We start from the raw sequence: 19,571 nt of genomic DNA on the forward strand, positions 1-19,571 counted from the left end.
CTATACCTATATATGGAATCTTCTTCTACACGATAATTTACCCATGAATATAAGGATGTCAACAAATCCTTCCCCAAACAACTCCTAAAGAAACTCTACAACCTCATCCCCCACAAACCCATCCCAGGGACTTTTCTACATGCTTCCTAAGATACATAAACAACTGAACCCAGGCAGACCCATCATATCTGGCAATGGCGCTCTTATTGAAGCAATACTGGGACTCACAGAAACTATCCTCAAACCACTCAGCACATAAAGGGACAGCTTCCTCCAGAACACAACTGACGTCCTCCACAGACTCTGCAACATTAACAGCATCTCTCAGAACACCTTCCTCGCCACCATGAATGTCACCTCCCTATACACCAACATCCCTCGTAATGATGGCATCGCTGTCTGCCCCAAACATTTAAAGATAATGGACAGCCCTCAGATATCCTGACCAAACTCATCCGTTTTATCCTCACCATAACAATATTACTGTCAACAACAAACACTTTGTCCAAACCTTGGGAATAGCCAGGGTACTAGGATAACTTCCCAATATGCCAATATCTTCATGGGCCACCTTCAAGAAAAAATTCTGGACAAAAGCACCACAAAACAACTAATGATATTCCTGAGATACATCAATGATACTTTCATCCCCTGGACAGACAGATAATCTAAACTCCCTCATAGATTTCCAGCACAACATCACAAACCACCCCCTAGCTATGAAACACCCTCTAGAACACTTGCACGCTAGCATCAACTACCTGGATACCATGATCAGCTTCAACAATGGAACCCTACAGATAACTATATACCAGAAACCCACAGATCACCACACCTACCTTCACAGATTCAGTAATGACTCCAAACACAGCAAGAAATCTGTTGTACCAGGCACTCAGATATGACAGAATATACTCCAAGGAGAAAGTCTGGGATATATACCTTAATATACTTAAAACCACCTTCAGGAAACAAGGACACTCCACCAAAGAAGTTGTAAGGGACCAGGGCATAGGCAGTTTGGACTAGTGGTCACAGCTGGACTGGAGTCCACATATCAGGAATGGTGGTCAGTGAGCAGGGATTGTGTGAAACCAGACAATCACTATGCTCTCAAAATGAACTCACAAAGAAAAGTGATAAAAGACAAAAACACCATATCACCTGTGGATGAACATTTTTCACAAGCAAACACTCTATATCCGACCTCTTAGTCATCATCCTCAAATGAAACCTGTACACCACGTTCAAAAGATGAGCCTGGGAATTTAAATTCATAACTTTTCTAGATACTAAAAAAACACGGACTGAACAGAGACCCTGGATTTATGACTTATTACAAACAATCTGTAAATCAGTTCACCAGCCTCCGCTCTTTCCCACCTGTGACTGGAGAGGTGTTAATGGGCCACTTCAGCATGAAAGGTCCCATGTGTTTACTACTTATGCTAAACAATCTGTTCCACCTTATATTTAGCAGTGACATTCTGAGTACAATTCCCAGACCTGAAGAAGAGTGTAAGCTCAAAAGCTTGTCTCTGTGACCAACAGAAGCTTGCCCAATAAAAGACATTACCTCACCCACCTTGTCTTCTTTGGTGGCAGCCTTCAGGGGGCAAATCCTTCACTGGTGTCAGTGGAACTGGTGTCACCAGCTGAGATCTAACACCAGGGCTTGATTATTCATTGCCCTGCACTGCAGGCATTTATTTGTGTAAGTGGGTATAAAATGCTGCCAGATCAGAATAGTAGCATTATACACTCACTATGCACTGGGGTAAATGACTACACATGATGCAAGTCATCAGAAAATCAGGTCCTCACATTTGAATGTCATTTCTCTTTCTCCTCACAAGCTAAAGGTTTGTCTACACTTAGACTTTTGCCAATATAGCTATACCATCAAAACCCTCCTACTGTAGACCCAATTTATACGGCAAAGGTGCTTCTGCCGGTATAGCATATTGCTGTTCAGCAAGCAAAAAAGGTATAACACAAAAATATTTTTTTGCTGGTGTAATTGCACCTACACCAGGGCTTCTGCCAGCATAACCATATTGTAAAAATCACTCCACACCAATACAGTATGCCAGCAAAACTTGTAAGTCAAGACCTGGTGTCCTTAAATCCTTATTGCTTCTGCTCAGGAGCGGCTCTAGGGATTTTGCCGCCCCAAGCACGGCAGGCAGGCTGCCTCTGGCGGTTTGCCTGCAGAGGGTCCGCTGGTCCCGGCGGCGCTGGCAGAGCACCCCCCGCGGCTTGCCGCCCCAAGCATGAGCTTGGCATGCTAGGGCCTGAAGCCGCCCCTGCTTCTGCTATTAGTAATACTCTACATTGTAGCCAGAGATCTGATTATGCCAGACCTATTATTAAAGTTTTGTCGTCCAGTCTGTCCCAAGGACTGAATAATCTAAGAAGTCTCTTACATGTCTACCTCCTCTAACTATATCAAAGTAGCCTTTATTCAATACTGCCTTACTGAAGAATTTTCAAGATTTGTGTTGCTGTACTTTTTCCAAGCCCAGCTACATTTGATAGTGTTGAGGATATCATTGACATTGGCCTAATGGTTACAAAATATAGATTTTTATGATTGTCCTAAGATCTTATGTGCCATAGCATGCAGTAGAAAAGACAGCAAAGGTTCCATCTGCTTCTCAAATTTATGTTTTAAAATACAAACCAAACAAGAATTTGAGCATCAAGGAATTTCAGTTAATACAGTGAAAAAATACTGAAACTAATAATTGAGTCAAAATAATAGTACTGATATTTCACTACCAGTTTGAGACAGCACAATGGAACAATCAGTATTAGCAGCAACCCAGTTAAATTCAACAAATCACAGGGGCTTTGTATTAAAGTTAGTTCAGTAGACTATAATTCTTGGTTAGGCCCTCCACAAAACAAGTAAAGCTGTTTTAGTTAATACACAAATGTCACCAAAATAAATATAGAATGCAAGGGAAAAAAAAGAGTGAGACACTAGGCCTATCTAAGTCCCTTTTAGTTTTCTTTTTAAAAAAGGTCTTCCTTGTGGAAGTGAGAGAAATAGAATCCTAATATTTAAAGATGGGATTGCTGGTTCATTTTTTTTAAAGACAGCCAGCAGATGTCTCTGCTAAACATGTTGTCAGTATAAGCAGTTATAAACTTCAGTAGGAGCCATGGGTCAATTTACATCTTTTCACTTTAAAGTTAGGAAAAAATAAACTTTACAGATTATTTCTGAACAGTTATTTCTGAAGACTTATTTTAAAATAGCTAACACAGGGTAGGTCTACATTACGAGATTATTCCAATTTTACAGAAATCGATTTTTGGAAACAGATTGTATAAAGTCAAGTGCACGTGGCCACACTAAGCACATTAATTCGGCGATGTGTGTCCATGAACCGAGGCTAGCGTCGATTTCCGGAGCGTTGCACTATGGGTAGCTCTCCCATAGTTCCCGCAGTCTCCCCCGCCCATTGGAATTCTGGGTTGAGATCCCAATGCCTGATGGGGCCAAAATTTGTCACGGGTGGTTATGGGTAAATGTCGTCAGTCAATCCTCCCTCCATGAAAGCAACGGCAGACAATCATTTTGCGTCCTTTTCCCTGGATTGCTTGGGCAGACACCATCATATGGCAACCATGGAGCCAGTTCAACCTTTTTTCACTGTCACCATATATGTCTACTGGATGCTGCTGACAGACGCGGTACTGCAATGCTACACAGCAGCATCCCCTTGCCTTTTGCAAGTTAGCAAAGACGGTTACCAGTCATACTGTACCATCTGCTGCTGTCATGGGTGCTCCTGGCCGGCCTCGGTGAGGTCGGTCGGGATGCCTGGACAAAAATGGGAATGACTCCCCAGGTCATTCTCTTCTTTACGTTTTGTCTAATGGAGAGTCAATCCTGCCTAGAATATCAGGCAAACCAACTAAAGAACCAGAAAGGCAAACGGCCACTCTGCATCAGAGCCCCAGACATCCCGCAGAAATGATGAGCTGCATGCCATTCCAGGAGGTGCCCCTGCAACAACCCCACCCATTGCTTCCCTCCTCCCCTACCCTTCCTGGGCTACCATGGCAGTTATCCCCCCATTTGTGTGATGAAGTAATAAAGAATGCATGAATAAGAAACACCACTGACTTTATTGCCTCTGCAAGCAGAGATCAAAGAGGGGAGGGGAGAGCGGTTGGCTTACAATGAAGTAGAGTGAACCACCATTCTGCAGTTGCTCAGCCTATAGCTGAAAATGGGAATCTGTGACAAGCACTAGGATAGAAGCACAGGCAGGATTGAATCTCCATTTGTGTGTGGGCCTTTGGTTGACACTGGTAAAATACAAAATGTCCCAGGATATGTATGTTGGGGGACAGTTCTAAACAGCAACTTTTTTTTTTATTTGCAGCAAAATGTAGAGATCTAAGTATCTGATTGTGAGCTCTGGTAGCAAGGAGTAGGCTAGGGTAGGCATGACCGCACGATGCTGCTGACTGGGAGAGCAGCTTCAAGCAGAAGCCTCCAGCTGCCATGATATTCTAGGCAGGACTGTGCCCTCGGCCAACCTCACTGAGGCCAGCCAGGAGCACCCACGGGACGACGATGACAGATATCAGTCATACTATACCGTCTGCCAGGCAAGGCAAGGCAAGGGGATGCTGCTATGTAGCGCTGCAGCACCGCATCTGCCAGCAGCATCCAGTAGACATACGGTGACACTGAAAAAAGGTGAGAAATGATTTTTTTCCCTTTGCTTTCATGGGGGGGAGGGGGGCTGACAACATATACCCTGAACCACCCGCGACAATATTTTTGACCCTTCAGGCTTTGGGAGCTCAGCCAAAAATTCAAATAGTTTTTGGAGAGTGCGGGAGCTGTGGGATAGCTACAGTCAGTCACCCCTCCCTCCATGAGCATCCATTTGATTCTTTGGCTTTCTGGTACGCTTGTCTCAGCTCCTTAAGTTTCACGCAGCACTGTGTTGAGTCCCTGTTGTGGCCTCTGTCCATCATGGCCTTGGAGATTTTTTCAAATGTTTTGGCATTTCGTCTATTGGAACACAGTTCTGATAGAACAGATTCATCTCCCCATACAGAAATCATATTCCGTATCTTCCATATGGTCCATGCTAGAACTCTTTTTTTGATTCTGGGACTGCATGGTCACCTGTGCTGATCAGCACTCCACGCTGGGCAAACAGGAAATAAAATTCAAAAGTTCGCGGGACTTTTCCTGTCTACCTGGCCAGTGCATCTGAGTTCAGATTGCTGTCCAGAGCGGTCACAATGGTACACTGTGGGATAGCTCCCGGAGGCCAATACCATCGAATGGCAGCCACACTAACCCTAATTTGAAATGGCAATATCGATTTCAGCGCCACTCCCCTCATCGGGGAGGAGTACAGAAATCAATTTTAAGAGCCCTTTATATCGAAGTAAAGGGCTTCATTGTGTGAATGGGTGCTGGGTTAATTCAATTTAACGCTGCTAAATTCTAGATAAACTCATAGTGTAGACCAGGCCACAGTAACAATCAGTTGTTATTTATTTCATGTCTAATGACTCCTAGCTCATTAAATATTCCTTTTCCCTCCTAATATCTTGCAAAATATATCTTATTATTTATTATTATATGTATTATCATAGCACCTAGTCATAGACTCCACTATGCTATCTAATAACACAAAAGGCTGAAATTACATGTTAGAATTCTTGACTGTAAAATAAAATATTTATTCTTGAAAAAAATTAAACTCTAGCTTTTGGAGAGACACAGCAGTCCTTTCTAGAGTATGGCATATTTGTTAACCATTCCTATTTCCAACAGAGAATATTATTTACTTAATATTTCCCTTCTTACCAAAAATCAGTATGTCAAAACAACAAGTTTTTATTTTTATGATATTCTAAAACAGCACAGTGCACTATAAAATAATTGTGTCCCCAATGGATACCATTCCAGTGATCCTTACATTTTATATACATATATAGATTATCTGGCTTTCGTCTTATTTGCAAACACAGTTTCTGAACAGTGAAAAAGACGGTTACTCACCTTTGTAACTGTTCTTCTTCGAGTGATTGCTCACATCCATTCCAGTTAGGTGTGCGCGCCGCGCGTGCACGTTCGTCGGAAACTTTTTACCCTAGCAACTCCAGACTATGTTTGGTCCCTCAAACAACAGGGTCTGGCGATATCGTCGTTGCGGGTCCACCTGGCAGCTATCTCCACCTTTCACCCAGGTGGGGATGGCCGCTCTGTTTTTTCTCACCCGACGGTGTCTAGATTCCTTAAGGGGCTGGAACGTTTATACCCTAACGTCCGACTCCCTGCTCCAACATGGGATCTTAACCTGGTGTTGTCTCGGCTCATGGGGCCCCCCTTCGAGCCGTTAGCTACTTGCTCCCTACTTTATCTCTCTTGGAAGACTGCCTTTTTAGTTGCTATCACCTCAGCTAGGCGGGTGTCGGAACTCCGGGCTCTTGTGGTAGACCCCCCGTATACAGTCTTCCACAAAGATAAGGTACAGCTGAGACCACACCCTGCCTTTCTCCCCAAGGTAGTCTCGACCTTCCACATCAACCAAGAGATATTCCTCCCGGTTTTTTTCCCGAAACCTCACTCTTCAGGCAGGGAGCAGCAGCTCCACTCGCTTGATGCTCTCGCGTTCTATGTGGAGAGGACCAAACCGTTCCGCAAATCCCCCCAACTTTTCGTGGCAGTAGCGGACCGCATGAAGGGGCTTCCTATCTCCTCACAGAGGTTATTCTCATGGGTTACTTCCTGTATCAGGACCTGCTATGAGCTGGCCCATGTTCCTACGGGCCGTGTGACTGCGCACTCTACCAGGGCGCAGGCGTCGTCGCTGGCTTTCCTCGCCCGTGTGCCCATCCAGGAAATCTGTCGGGCAGCGACCTGGTCATCGGTCCACACCTTTGCTTCCCACTACGCCCTGGTCCAGCAGTCAAGAGAGGACGCGGCCTTCGGATCTGCAGTGCTCCATGCCGCAACTTCTCACTCCGACCCCACCGCCTAGGTATGGCTTGGGATTCACCTAACTGGAATGGATGTGAGCAATCACTCGAAGAAGAAAAGACGGTTACTCACCTTTGTAACTGTTGTTCTTCGAGATGTGTTGCTCACATCCATTCCACACCCGCCCTCCTTCCCCACTGTCGGAGTAGCCGGCAAGCAGGAACTGAGGAGCGGGTGGGCCGGCAGGGGTATATATGGAGCGCCATGGCGGCGCCACTCCAGGGGGCGACCTGCCGGCCCACTGGAGTTGCTAGGGTAAAAAGTTTCCGACGAACGTGCACGCACGGCGCGCACACCTAACTGGAATGGATGTGAGCAATCACTCGAAGAAGAACTAATATTACTTTCTTTTAATTGGCACTTGCCTTTCACATATAGAGCGGTTTTCTGATTAATAGTGAAAAAAAGGTCTCATAAGGCACAGATCAGCTGGAAAGGCATCTGTTTAAAATATATACACAGTAATTAGAAGAGGACGTCAAACAGACTTGATTACATATCTCATTGGTATATGTCAAAGAGCATAAAGCAGTTGACTTAACCCCAGGGTGACTTCAAGAGGATTTACTATATCTAGTGTTTGTGATTAGCACCATATAATCTGGAGCTGCTGAATAAGTGGAGTTTTACACAATATGCAAATTTTATTTTGCTTTAATTTAGCCCTTCTGGATTTAGCATAAAATCTCTGCATTTCATCAAGACTGGAACAGCTGGATCCAGTTAGTTCAGAAATTAAAAATGTAAGAAGTAAAATAAAGTAATCCTTGCTATGGCACCCAATATGCATTGGAATTAGAACCTTGACATCTGCTAAAGGATAACTAAAGTGCACGTATAAGATTCCAATGAGATGCATACTCCTATGAATGCCCAAAACTGATACATTCTCTAATCAAAGACTTCTCTTATTTTTCATATATATTAACTCAGTTTCACCAGCCTGTCAAGATTAAGTCCCCAAGTTTGTGGTAAGGAAACACATCATACACCAGTCAAGGGAAAAAATATCCACACCGTAACATGTTTTTCTTTGTGTTTTCCTTTTTAATAATTAATGTTAATAATTAACTGAAAATGCAAAACATTGTTTAACATTTTAATGGAATTTAATTTATGCATATTTTTCATTTCCCTTTTAATTATGATTTATAGCTGTAACTTTATAAAAATATTATATAAATAGAAAATTTCAATATCTCTTATCTGAGGTTTTAAGAATCTGAGCACAACAGGGAAATAAGTTCCTAGGCTAAAAGTCACATGTAAACCAAGCCCTATATTTCAAAAATAAAAAATGAAAAAATGTCTAGTTCTCAATTTGATTTTATGGTTATTTCACACATTCTCAATTTAGAAGGGGAGTTCCAAAAGATACTATTATAGGAACTTATCCCACAATCCTTATTCAAATCATCCTTTCACACAAGGAATTCCATAGGCTTTCATGACCTCACTGCCAAATGTCAAGCATCTTGCATGACACTTGCATTGGCAACTCCTTCGTGCCTACCAGGCATCGGGGGGTGACTAGGCCAGGAAAGAGATACACAGATACTCTTTGCCCTGGGAGAAATTGCACCAAGCTAGGAGCCAGGGGACAATAGGTTCTGGTATTACCTCCTGACTTAATATTTCTATACACTGAACAACCTTTATTACAGACAAAGGTCTCAAATCTTTACCCTAAGAGGCAGTAAACTATTATTTCTCTTATTTCATAAATAAGGTAATAGAGATTTCATGATGTCACTTAAGACAGAACTGGGAATACAATCCACATCTGTAGTATAACTGAGCCAAGTCATCCACTCACTCACATAGGCTTTTCAGAAGGAATATGTGTACTTTGCTATCCAGTCTGTAACTGCTGCTTTAAACACTTGACCACACTCCGCTCCCAGAGAAAAGAATAGAGCCCAGGAACCTGTTATCTAACATGCCACTACTCTCTCACAAATGATTGTATAACCTACTTGCAAAGGGTTTGTGTCATGTCTCCCTCTAGGGACTGGTCAATGAAAATATAACAACTTATACATCTGCCAACAGTTACTCCTCAAGCTCAAGTGGCAGGGGTCTTTGCTCTGAAGGTACTGTATTCGGTCTAAAGATAATCCATACAGGGAAAGAGACTATATGTAAACATGGAAATGTAAAATTAAAGTCTGTAGCATAATCCACACACAGAAGAGACCTGCTGCATTAAGGTTGGAATGCTCACCTCAATTCTGACATCCTCAGCTGGTGTTGAAATATGCTGATATGCTTCATCAATGCAAAGCCACTAAATATTCGTTAAGATGACAATATATTTATATGTAAATTTGAAAATATAATAAATGAAAATGAAATAAAAATAAAGTAATTTGCTTATATGTCATACAGAGCTGCACAAAACTTGGTATGTGTGCATCACAGGAACACACCCATACATTCCTATTATATGAGGGAAAACATGATCTGGCTAAGGGTTCTTTTTTGAATCGTGTCTATGAATTTTTTCCATGTAAACAGGCATAATCTTCTGTGTTTATGAACTAGCCTTCTCTTATTTTTATACATCAAATTTGGCCAGAATCATAAATATATCATGATGAGTAGTGCATCACATCTTTGCACAAAGTCAAGGGGCAGGTATAGGCACAGATGCACAGGCACACATGCCCAAATAGGCACATTTTATGTTCTGATTCACATTTACAAGTAGGATCTATCATAATTAAATGCTTTCTTTTCTCCTGATATCACATACCAGGGTCCTGAATTGACAGGTGATACAACTGAATGAAAAACCACAGCTTAAGTTCTAAAACCCTAGATAACCTCCATCAATAGCCTTCGTCCATTAGATCAACAGCACCAGATCATGTTATTTTATATTAAAAACAAAATAGGAACATAAATATATTTTATCTGACCACCTAGCAATTCTCCAATTGAGTCAAGGTTCAGAAAGCTCACCCTAATACTGAGTACTGTAAGCAGACTTGCAGAAGACATTTTGTACTGAATAATGCACTACTGCTCCATACTACAGGTCATGCTCGACATATCACCACATCTTCCAATCACCTTTCAGGGCTCTGCATAGTTATAAATACTTGATCTGGTCACTGCAGGATCAAGCCCTTAATGAAAAAGATTCTGCTGCTTAGGCAATTTTAGAATACTTACGCTGCACACCCTGTTAGCACAGGTATATACAGCAGTGTTAGGGGTACTACATTTTCCCAAAGGGAAAATGGGACAGTGCATAGGGGTGCCTGAGGCCCCGCACGAGCTCGCCCCTCCACAGCCTTCCCTGCTTCCTGCCTGCAGGGCTGGCCCAAGGCCCTCCTTTCTCCCCCATGCGTGAGGCTGGCACGAGCCCCGACCCTGCCACCCACCTGCATGGAGCCAGCTCAAGCCCCTTTTCCACCTTCCCACCTCTGGGACTGGCCAGAGGCCCCCCCTGCCACCCAACCAGGACTAGCCAGACACTTCCCTCTACCCCCTGCATGGGGGGCCTGCCCAAGACCCCCTGCCACCCACTCGTGTGGGGCTGGCCTGGCCCAAGCCACTCTCCTGAGCCCTCCTTCCTGCACAGGGCTGGTGTTGCTGCTCGCCCTCCACCACTTTCCTCCGCACCCCACTACGGGTTGCACCCCACATTTTTGGCAAAACTGCTCTTGCCAGCAGTTGATCACAAATGCACAGTTTTGCCAAAAAAGTTGGGATGGCCGGGACAAGTCTTAAAAAGGGGACTGTCCTGGCCAAATGGAAGGTAGGGTCACCCCAGGCAGTGTAGACAGTGAGGCAAGGCTTAGGTAAGTAGAGTAAAGACATGCCAGAACCCTACATGGCTCTGTACTCGCTCAAGCAGTGCCTCTCATGTCTACATTGCTACATTTTGTAGTGCAGTGTCCCGCTGCCTTGCCACTGCTGGAGTCTCTCTCTGCCAGTGAAAGAATCTGGCAACAGGGAAAGGCTCTGGCAGGGGGAGAGGAAGTGGGGAAAGGTTCCACAGCTCCCTGCTGCTGGAACATTTCCCCTCTGCCTCCCTGGCTTACAGAGCCTTTCACTGCTGCATGTCCCTGCACACCACTGTGTGGACACAGCCTGCTTTTCACTGTACTGTGTAGCTACATGTACCCTACATGCTGCCACCAGCATAGACAAGACCTTAGTAAGCTGGAAGTAAGGGTTTAGTGAAAGTAGTGAAGAGAAGAAAATGGGTCTGGAAACATTTAAGTTTCAGTGTGATGGGCACAAGAAGAGGGGGTAAATTCCTATCTATTTGGAACACAAATTTAGAATAATCTGAGGCCACAAGAAGTATAGGCATAGTTTGGAGAAAACAGTTTGTCCACTGGTTAAGGTGCTAGCCTGCATTCAATTTCCTGCTTTGCCACAGACTCGTGGGACCTTGAACAAGTCACTTAGTCTCTCTGTGCTTCACTTCTCAATCTGTAAAATGGGGACATTATTATTAATCATGTTATTATGACAGCACAGGGGTTGGCAACCCATGGCACGCGTGCCAAAGACAGCACGAGCCAATTTTTAATGCCCCGGTGCTACCTGCCTGGATCCCGACCCCACTCAGACCCCCCATACCGCTCTCTCCTACGGGGGAAGGAGGCAGAAGCTTGGTCCTGCCGGCAGCCAAGCTCCCCCTACCCCCCTTCTTCCCCCAACGTGCTGCCTTCCTGCACCTCCTCCTCTCCTTCCCTGCGCCAATCAGCTTATTGCCCTTGTGAGGCAGAGGTGGAGGGGAGCCGCAGCGTGTTTGCTGCTCCGGGGAGGAGGCAGAGAAGAGATGGAGGCAGAGAAGAGATGGGGACAGATGGGGCCCTGGGGTAAGGGGTGGAATCGGGCATATCCCCTCCAGCCCCCTGCCATGAGCCGCTCATGGCAGGGGGCTGGGAGCACCACAGCCCTTCACCCTGACCCCTGAACCCTCCCACACCCTCACCCCTCTGCCCTGACTCCTGAACCGCCCCACACCTGTATGCCCTGACCCCTGCACCCCCATACACACAAAGCCCTCCTCCCTGACCCCTGAACCCCCGTCCCACACCCAGTCCTCTGCCCTGACCCCTGAACCCCCACACACCCCCACCCCTCTGCCCTAACCCCTGAATCCCCACACACACTCATCCCTCTGCCCTGATCCCCGAACCCCCTCAGACACCAATCCCTCTGCCCTGACCCACGAAGTCTTCCCCACCCTTCTGCCCTGACCCCTGCACTCCCCACACACCCAACTCTCTGCATCCCTCCACACACTCAGCCCTCTGCCTTGACTCCTGCACCCCCTCACACACACCAAGGCCCCATTCTGATGCCTGACTCCTCCCCACATACCCAACGCCCCCACATCCCACGCCTTGACTCTTGCACACTCCCACATCCCCACCCCCACCCTGAACACCAGACTGAAGGTCCTGCACCCCCCCCCCCACATTCCCACCTGCACCCCCAGTCTGGGGTTCTGGCCACTGGCCCTGCTCAGCCCGCTGCCGGTCTGGGGTCCCAGCTGCCAGCCCTTTGTCAGCCGGGGTCCTGCAGGCCCCGCTCAGTCCACTGCCGAACTAGGTGAACAGAACTCCAGGTCGGCAGCAGGCTGAGTGGGCCGGCGGCATAAGATCAGCATTTTAATTTAGTTTTAAATGAAGCTTCTTAAACATTTTGAAAACCTTGTTTACTTTACATACAACAATAGTTTAGTTATATAATATATAGACTTATAGACAGGGCCGCCCGGGGTATGGGGTGGGGGAAGTGGGGCAATTTGCCCGAGGCCCTAGGTCCTGCAGGGGCCCTTTGAGCTGCCCTGGGTTTTCAGCGGCACTTCACTCGCTCCAGGTCTTCGGCGGCAGATCCTTCAGTGCAGTGAAGGACCCGCCACTGAAGTCTTGCCGAAGCCTCGGAGCACCATGCTGCAAGAGGCAGAAAAAGGAAAAAAAAAAAAAAAAGAAAAAGACCTGCGATTGGTGGCAGCTCTAATGCTGCTGCTTCATTCTTTGGCGGCAATTTGGCGGCGGGTCCTTCCCTGAAGACTCGGCCCTGCCCCAGGCCCCTGAATCCTCTGGGTGGCCCTGCTTATAGAGAGAGACCTTCTAAAAAACAGAATTACCAGCATGCGAAACCTTAAGTTAAAGTGAATAAGTGAAGACTCGGCACACCACTTCTGAAAGGTTGCCGACCCCTGTTATAGAATCTCAGGGCTGTCATAACTTTCCTACTCAGATCTGAACCTTAGAGTTCAGAACATGGGAAGCTAGCATGAAACCTCCAAACTTAATTACCAGCTTGGATCTGATATTGCTGCCACCAGCCAGAAAATTCCAGTGTCTGGCTCACTCTGGTCTCCCCAAAACCTCCCCTGGGGGACCCCAGACTCAGATGCCCTGAATCTCACCACAAAGGGAAATAACCCACTTCCCTTCCCCCTCTTTACCTCCTCCCAGATTTCCCCGCCCTGGGTTCCCTAGGAGATTCCCTGCTTCAAGTCCTTGAACCACAAGTACCGAGAGATCAAATCTCTCTCTCCTCTCACCCAGAGGGTATGCAAAGTCAGGCTTAGTAAATCTAACACAAAGAGATTTTCCCCCTCCCTTCGTTCCTCAGGCTTAACCAGTAAAAACACTCAAACAGGTCTTAAAAAGAAAGCTTTATATAAAAAGAAAGAAAAAAGACATAAAAATGGTCTCTGTATCAAGGTAACAATATACAGGGTCAATTGCTTAAGAGAAAAAATGAATAAACAGCCTTATCCAAAAAGAATACAATTTAAAACATTCCAGCAACTACACACATGTAAATACAAAAAAACAATATAAACCTATTGTCTTACTATCCTTGTATTTACAACTTGGAAACAGAAAATTAGAAAGCCTGGAGATAGAGAGCTCACTCTCAGAGCCGAGAGGGCCACCGAACCAAGACAAAGAACACCCACTCCAAAACTTCCCTCCCTTGAGATTTGAAAAATCTTGTTTTCTGATTGGTCCTCTGGTCAGGTGTTTGGTTCCCTTTGTTAACCCTTTACAGGTAAAAGAACATTAACCCTTAGCTATCTGTTTATGACAAGGGCCCATCGAGCATAGGTCCCATTGTTACAGACATTGTACAAACACAGAGTAGTAGACAGTTACTGCCCCAAAAGCTTACAGAGGGCAGGGGAAAGGGTAGAATGCACAAGCAGAGTGAACAATTTGATGGCAGCAAACGTCATATCAGTTCCAAAAATTCTTATTTTAATGGGTTTAGTCTGGAGGGGATGGCCTAAATGGGAAGAAGGAGGGGAAGAGGGGTGAGGGGAACACAGCAGGAGAGGAAAATGAAGGAGGGGCAGATGAAACTGAGATGAAGAAGGAGGATTGGAGCAAACAGCCTATCAGCACAGGACAGAGGAAGTTGCAGAAATTTCCACAGGTTTGCCTGAAATATTTAGATCCCTGCTTTGGCTGCTCCTGGTCCTACTGGCTGGAGCTCTGGGTGGCTGCTCTGCAGTTTTCCTCCAAAGACACAACCTGGATCTTAGTTCCCCAGAGTCAAGGAGGAGGGTCACCCTTGCCCAGGAGGATGCAGGAGTGGCCTCATCTGGGTCCCATTTTATCCCCTTCTCCCAGTGAAGCTGTATTTCCCTTTCTCACGGGGATGTTGTCAAGACAAAGACATTAAAATTGGGAGGCACTCAGATACTACTGTAATGGGGACCACAGAAGAACCTTAGCTAGATTTGCCACACAGAAAAATTACTGCTTAATCTTGTGACTGAACATTATTAGGTACAGCTGGTCAAGAAACTGGAAAAAATTATTAAGTCACTTTTGTTCCATACAGGTTTCAAAAAGCAATAATTTTTAGTTTATTTTAAATGTTTATGTGAACATTTTTATCACAGTGTTTAGGTTTCTTATATTTCATTTTAGAATTTTTTCCTGTCCCTCTCCACTCTCTCCCCCCCCTTTATTTTTCTTTTCCTCCCCTTTTCCAGGTTACCGCTGAAAAGCAAGGAGTAGGGAAGGGGGAGATGGAAAACCAAAACTGAAATGCCCAAACACACAAGTGATAGTTTCCCAATTTTTTAAAGAATATTTAAAATAAAACAAAACACCCCCTCATTTTCACTTTAAAAAGATCACTAAAATTTCCAATTTCAAAAAAGGATAAAAAAATGTCAACCTTATAGTAAGAGAGATCAGTGGAAAAAAAATCAAAGTTCATACTGGTATTTAATTTATAAATCACATTATCTACAGTGTCTTGCAAGAAAGAATTCTGAATTATTCTATGAAGTTATTTCAGTGTATAGGCATTGTTATATAAAAATTATGGCAAACTTATCAAACCATCCACAAATATTTTAGACTCTTGAGAGTAAGCAATGTATACTGAAGGTGATAATGAACCCCATAAGCTCATCACAAGACCTTTTATTCACCCATATTGGCCAAGAACATGGTCAAAAGAGGGCTTTATTAATGAAGCAAATACAATAATTCACCACCCTCACCCCACAGTAGTATAAATACATCCAGTTTGCAGCTAAACATGGCTACTGATGAGTGATAGAGAAAATAAAATTCGATGTATCCAAAATACCAGAGACAGATCTTTTCACACAGAAAGCTATCATTTCAAGCCTGTCCCTGTGAAGGAATTTATTCTTGCCTTGAAGCATTAGTTTGTATTCTACAGAAAATTCATGACCAGAACTGCCATACAAGCCAGACAGAGGAAAAAAAAAAAAAGGTAAAATAAAAAAAGACCACTAGTGACAAATGAATTAGTCCAAAACTGGAAGACAAAAGACATTGCAGAGAATTTAGACAAATCTACACACACACTCAAAGTCTTTTTTATGTGTGTATGGTCTTAGATTTTCATCACTGATACAGACCAGGAAGCAAATCAAAAGCAGGGACAAAGGCCTCAGACTGTTCTTTCATGCCTATGTTTATCCTGTCATCACATTATTACCATACAGCTTATCCGGGACCAGGACTGGAGGGCAGCAGTTTTTCCTCAGCCTAGTACCCTCATTAGATTTATAAATTGTTCAGCTGAAATAGGTGCCAGAAGGAAGCTAAGATGAAAAAAGAAATGAATTGGGAGGAATGATGTTTTGCCTCCTTTCCTGTCAGGTCTCTGGTAATGTTTGTGCATTGTCAACAAAAGAAGTTTGCTCTTGAATTCCACAGAACTGCTCCTTCACCACAGAACAGGTTTGTGTAGTGAATATATATACTATTAAAGCAGTTTATTTTATGGATAGATCAACACTATACCAAAGTTCCATTTCTGAACTGTAGTCTGTATATGGAGAGTGTCCAAAATCTCCTTATTCATTTGGGGCTCAATCCTGCTCTCATTAATGTCAACGAAAGCTCTGCTATTGATTTCAAGAGGAGCAGGCTCTTGAGGAGCTATAGAAGTTGTGACGCTATATGGAATTTGGGGCGGGGGCACTTCAGGATATTATGAATACCAATATTGTAAAATTGCAATGAGTTATGCCAGATGTCTCATGTAAGATAACTGCAAAAATGTTATAATTTGCCAGATGTGATAATCTCATTCATGTGTTTCTATCACCTTGTGACTCAGCAAGACAGGCAGGGACACGCCTATGGACAGAACCCTAAGGCTTCCAAGCCATGTTCTGAGCAGCTTGTGTTTGGAACAAAGGTCGCACAAGCGACATGGCAAAGAGACTATAAAAGGCAGCTGAATCTTTTCCAAAATGGTCTTCAGTCCTGCTTCTTGTCTTCATTCTGGCTTCTTACCTCTGGAGTAACATTTCTACAAATGAAGCTCTGAACAAAGGACTGAATGACCCATTCAAGCTGAGGATGTTTTCCAGAGGGACGTTCAAACCAGCGAAGTCACCAATACTGCTAGGAACCTGATATATGGACTTTGAAGTCTTTGTATGTATTTGGCTGTTTTACCATTTAACATCTCTCTTCTTTCTTTATAATAAACATTTAGTTTCAGACACTAAAGGATTGGCTGGCAGCGTGGTATTTTGCGTAAGATCCAAATCTATACTGACCTGGTAATGTGGCTGACCCTTTGGGGTCAGAAGAACATTTTGTATATGTGAGCAGAGTTTTTAAACAGCTTGTCACTGTACTGGAGCTATGTGCTGACTGGGAGCCAGAGAACTGGAATGCAATGAAGGGGGCTGTGTGATTACTTTTTTTTGCTTCTTGATAACCAGTGGGGGAGGATCAGAAGCACAGTTTGTGACTGGGTTGGGAGTTTAACTTCAGTGTTACCCACCAGCCTTGGGAGTATCTGCTCTCCCTTTTACAGCCTGCCCTGACCTTGGCATTTCCAGTGAGGGCTGCTCCAGGCACCCCAGATCACAGAAGGCTCCTCACAAAATCCTTGGGACATCAGGAAGGAACACAGCCACTTTTCAAACACTGGGTCAAATCCTCAGGCACAGAACACCTGAAATCACCACAACAGCCACCAGGTATTACAAATGCCCCACAGATGCTTAGTGCCTCTCTGAATTGGGGCCACTGTTATGCCAGGTATGTGCTTGAAAATAACAAATTGAAGAGTAAGTTGAAGAAAGTTGAGCGATGTAGGCTTTACGCATGACGTATACCTATATTTCTGCCTGAAACTGATATGCCAAGAGCACATTTCATAAGCACAATATATTCTATGTGCATAGAAGTAAAAATGCAGTTAAGCCTCATCATATATGTGGTCAATCGGGAGCTCTCTGGCTTCATGTAATTTTATGTATCTTTCAGATAAATCTCTGATTTAAATGCAAAATCTGTTACTAATGGTCATCTCATGGATTTGACACACTTGGCCAGATAAGCACCAGCTGATGCAAGGAATAATGCGTTACACATCCTGGAGTCAAGAAGACCCTTTGTGACTCTGGGAGACTCACTTTAACATGTAACTGTGGGTTCGAATACCCTTCACTCCAAAGTTTTCCACCAGGGAATGCAGCTTTGATTCCTGCCAACGGGTTCGCAGGAGCTCATACGGAGAAGGTTCTGAATCAGGACATCTCCTGGCAGCCTGGTTCATGCCTCTTTTAGGGTATGGTTGGCAGCCTTCCAGAATTGTCCTGGAGTGTCCAGGAATTAAAAGATTAATCTTTAATTAAAGATTGTCATGTGATGAAACCTCCAGGAATACCAACCAAAATTGGCAACCCTATTTTGGAGAATGTTATGTTTCCTTAAAACTCCCTAATTTCCTGCCTAAAGAAGGCTATGGCAATGTGTCCACTGTAACCTCCCCCACAGTAGACCTTCTGCAGAGATAGAGTCTAGTTTCTGGAGAACTTTCATTTTATAAACCAATGAGTAGCACTCACCCATACGCATCTTTTTATGTGATCCACCCAACCGAATATGGGGCAATAGTAATAAATATGGGTCAATATATGGATAACATTTTATAAACCTCAATATTTTTCAGTGGCAATTGCTAACAGAAGTTGAAAATACTTTTCATTTTATTTAACTGTGTCCTACTACCATGCAGGAGACAACACAGCAGAAAGGAAATCACTTACTCAAATGTGAAAGTGGATTGCAAATTTCATTGAACGTGGTGTGCATCTCAATAGGAATATTTTATTTGAGAGGGGATTACTATTTTTTCCCCAACGGATGCATGTCACTACTCAGGTGGGCAACTATATCATATCTGATTGTTATAACAATGTCATCTAATTATGCCAAGAGTCACATTTGAATTATATAATATAAATATTTATGAAAAAAATAAAAATGAGACAACACAGAAATTCACTCATAGGATTAGTTTTAAAGCACGTCAGCCGAGGACAGAAAGCCTTTTTCAGAACTGAATTCATCAATATCTTTCAGATTCTTCTATGAATGATCTAAAAAGTGATTACTCATACTCAAATCCTTAAATTATTTCTACAGTGGCTTCACAGTCATGGTTTTTTTTTCCTGAGATGTAGCTGCCCAGAAAAAAAGGCTGAATAAGAAATGTAAAATGCAATCTATTTTAGAATGGTTTCCATTAAAAGACATCATGATAATGCAACATATACTGTTGTAAAAAGTAAAATTGTCTGGAAAGTTTGCTGCCTGAAGGCACTCAAACAGACAATGGAGCACTATTTCTTATTTAACAAGAAGCTTTTGGGAATTCACTAAATTGTTTTTACTGGTTTCTCTATCACAAAATAGCTCTTCAGCACCAAATCACATCATCAAGTTCTAATATGCAGTAGGAAAAATTACTGCTGCCAAGTAAAGCTGAATGAAGCCCAACTAATTAATGCAAATATTTCTAGTAAATCTTTCCATATATCTGTGAATGTGATTCAGGTTACAAATGCATCACCTGCTCAAAACTTTACACGTTTATTTAGAAAAATCCCATCCATGTTTTGTTTTTCTTACAGATAGTGGCAAAATGGCTTGGAAAAATCTGATATTTTAAAATTGAATACAGCACTGGCATGTATGATTCCAGTCTCACACTAGTGAACATCAGTTATAACTCTAGCCAAGTGAGTTAAGTTAGAGGT

General features: G+C 43.7%; 1 protein-coding gene across 5 annotated transcripts in view; it reads right to left on the reverse strand.

Moving 5' to 3' along the window:
- The window catches only part of MOCOS (molybdenum cofactor sulfurase), a 369,687-nt gene that overhangs the window by 136,030 nt on the left and 214,086 nt on the right, over positions 1-19,571 (reverse strand). The window lies entirely within an intron of this gene.

Source organism: Gopherus evgoodei, chromosome 2 (genome assembly GCF_007399415.2).
Source record: "Gopherus evgoodei ecotype Sinaloan lineage chromosome 2, rGopEvg1_v1.p, whole genome shotgun sequence".
Taxonomy (NCBI): Eukaryota; Metazoa; Chordata; order Testudines; family Testudinidae; genus Gopherus; species Gopherus evgoodei.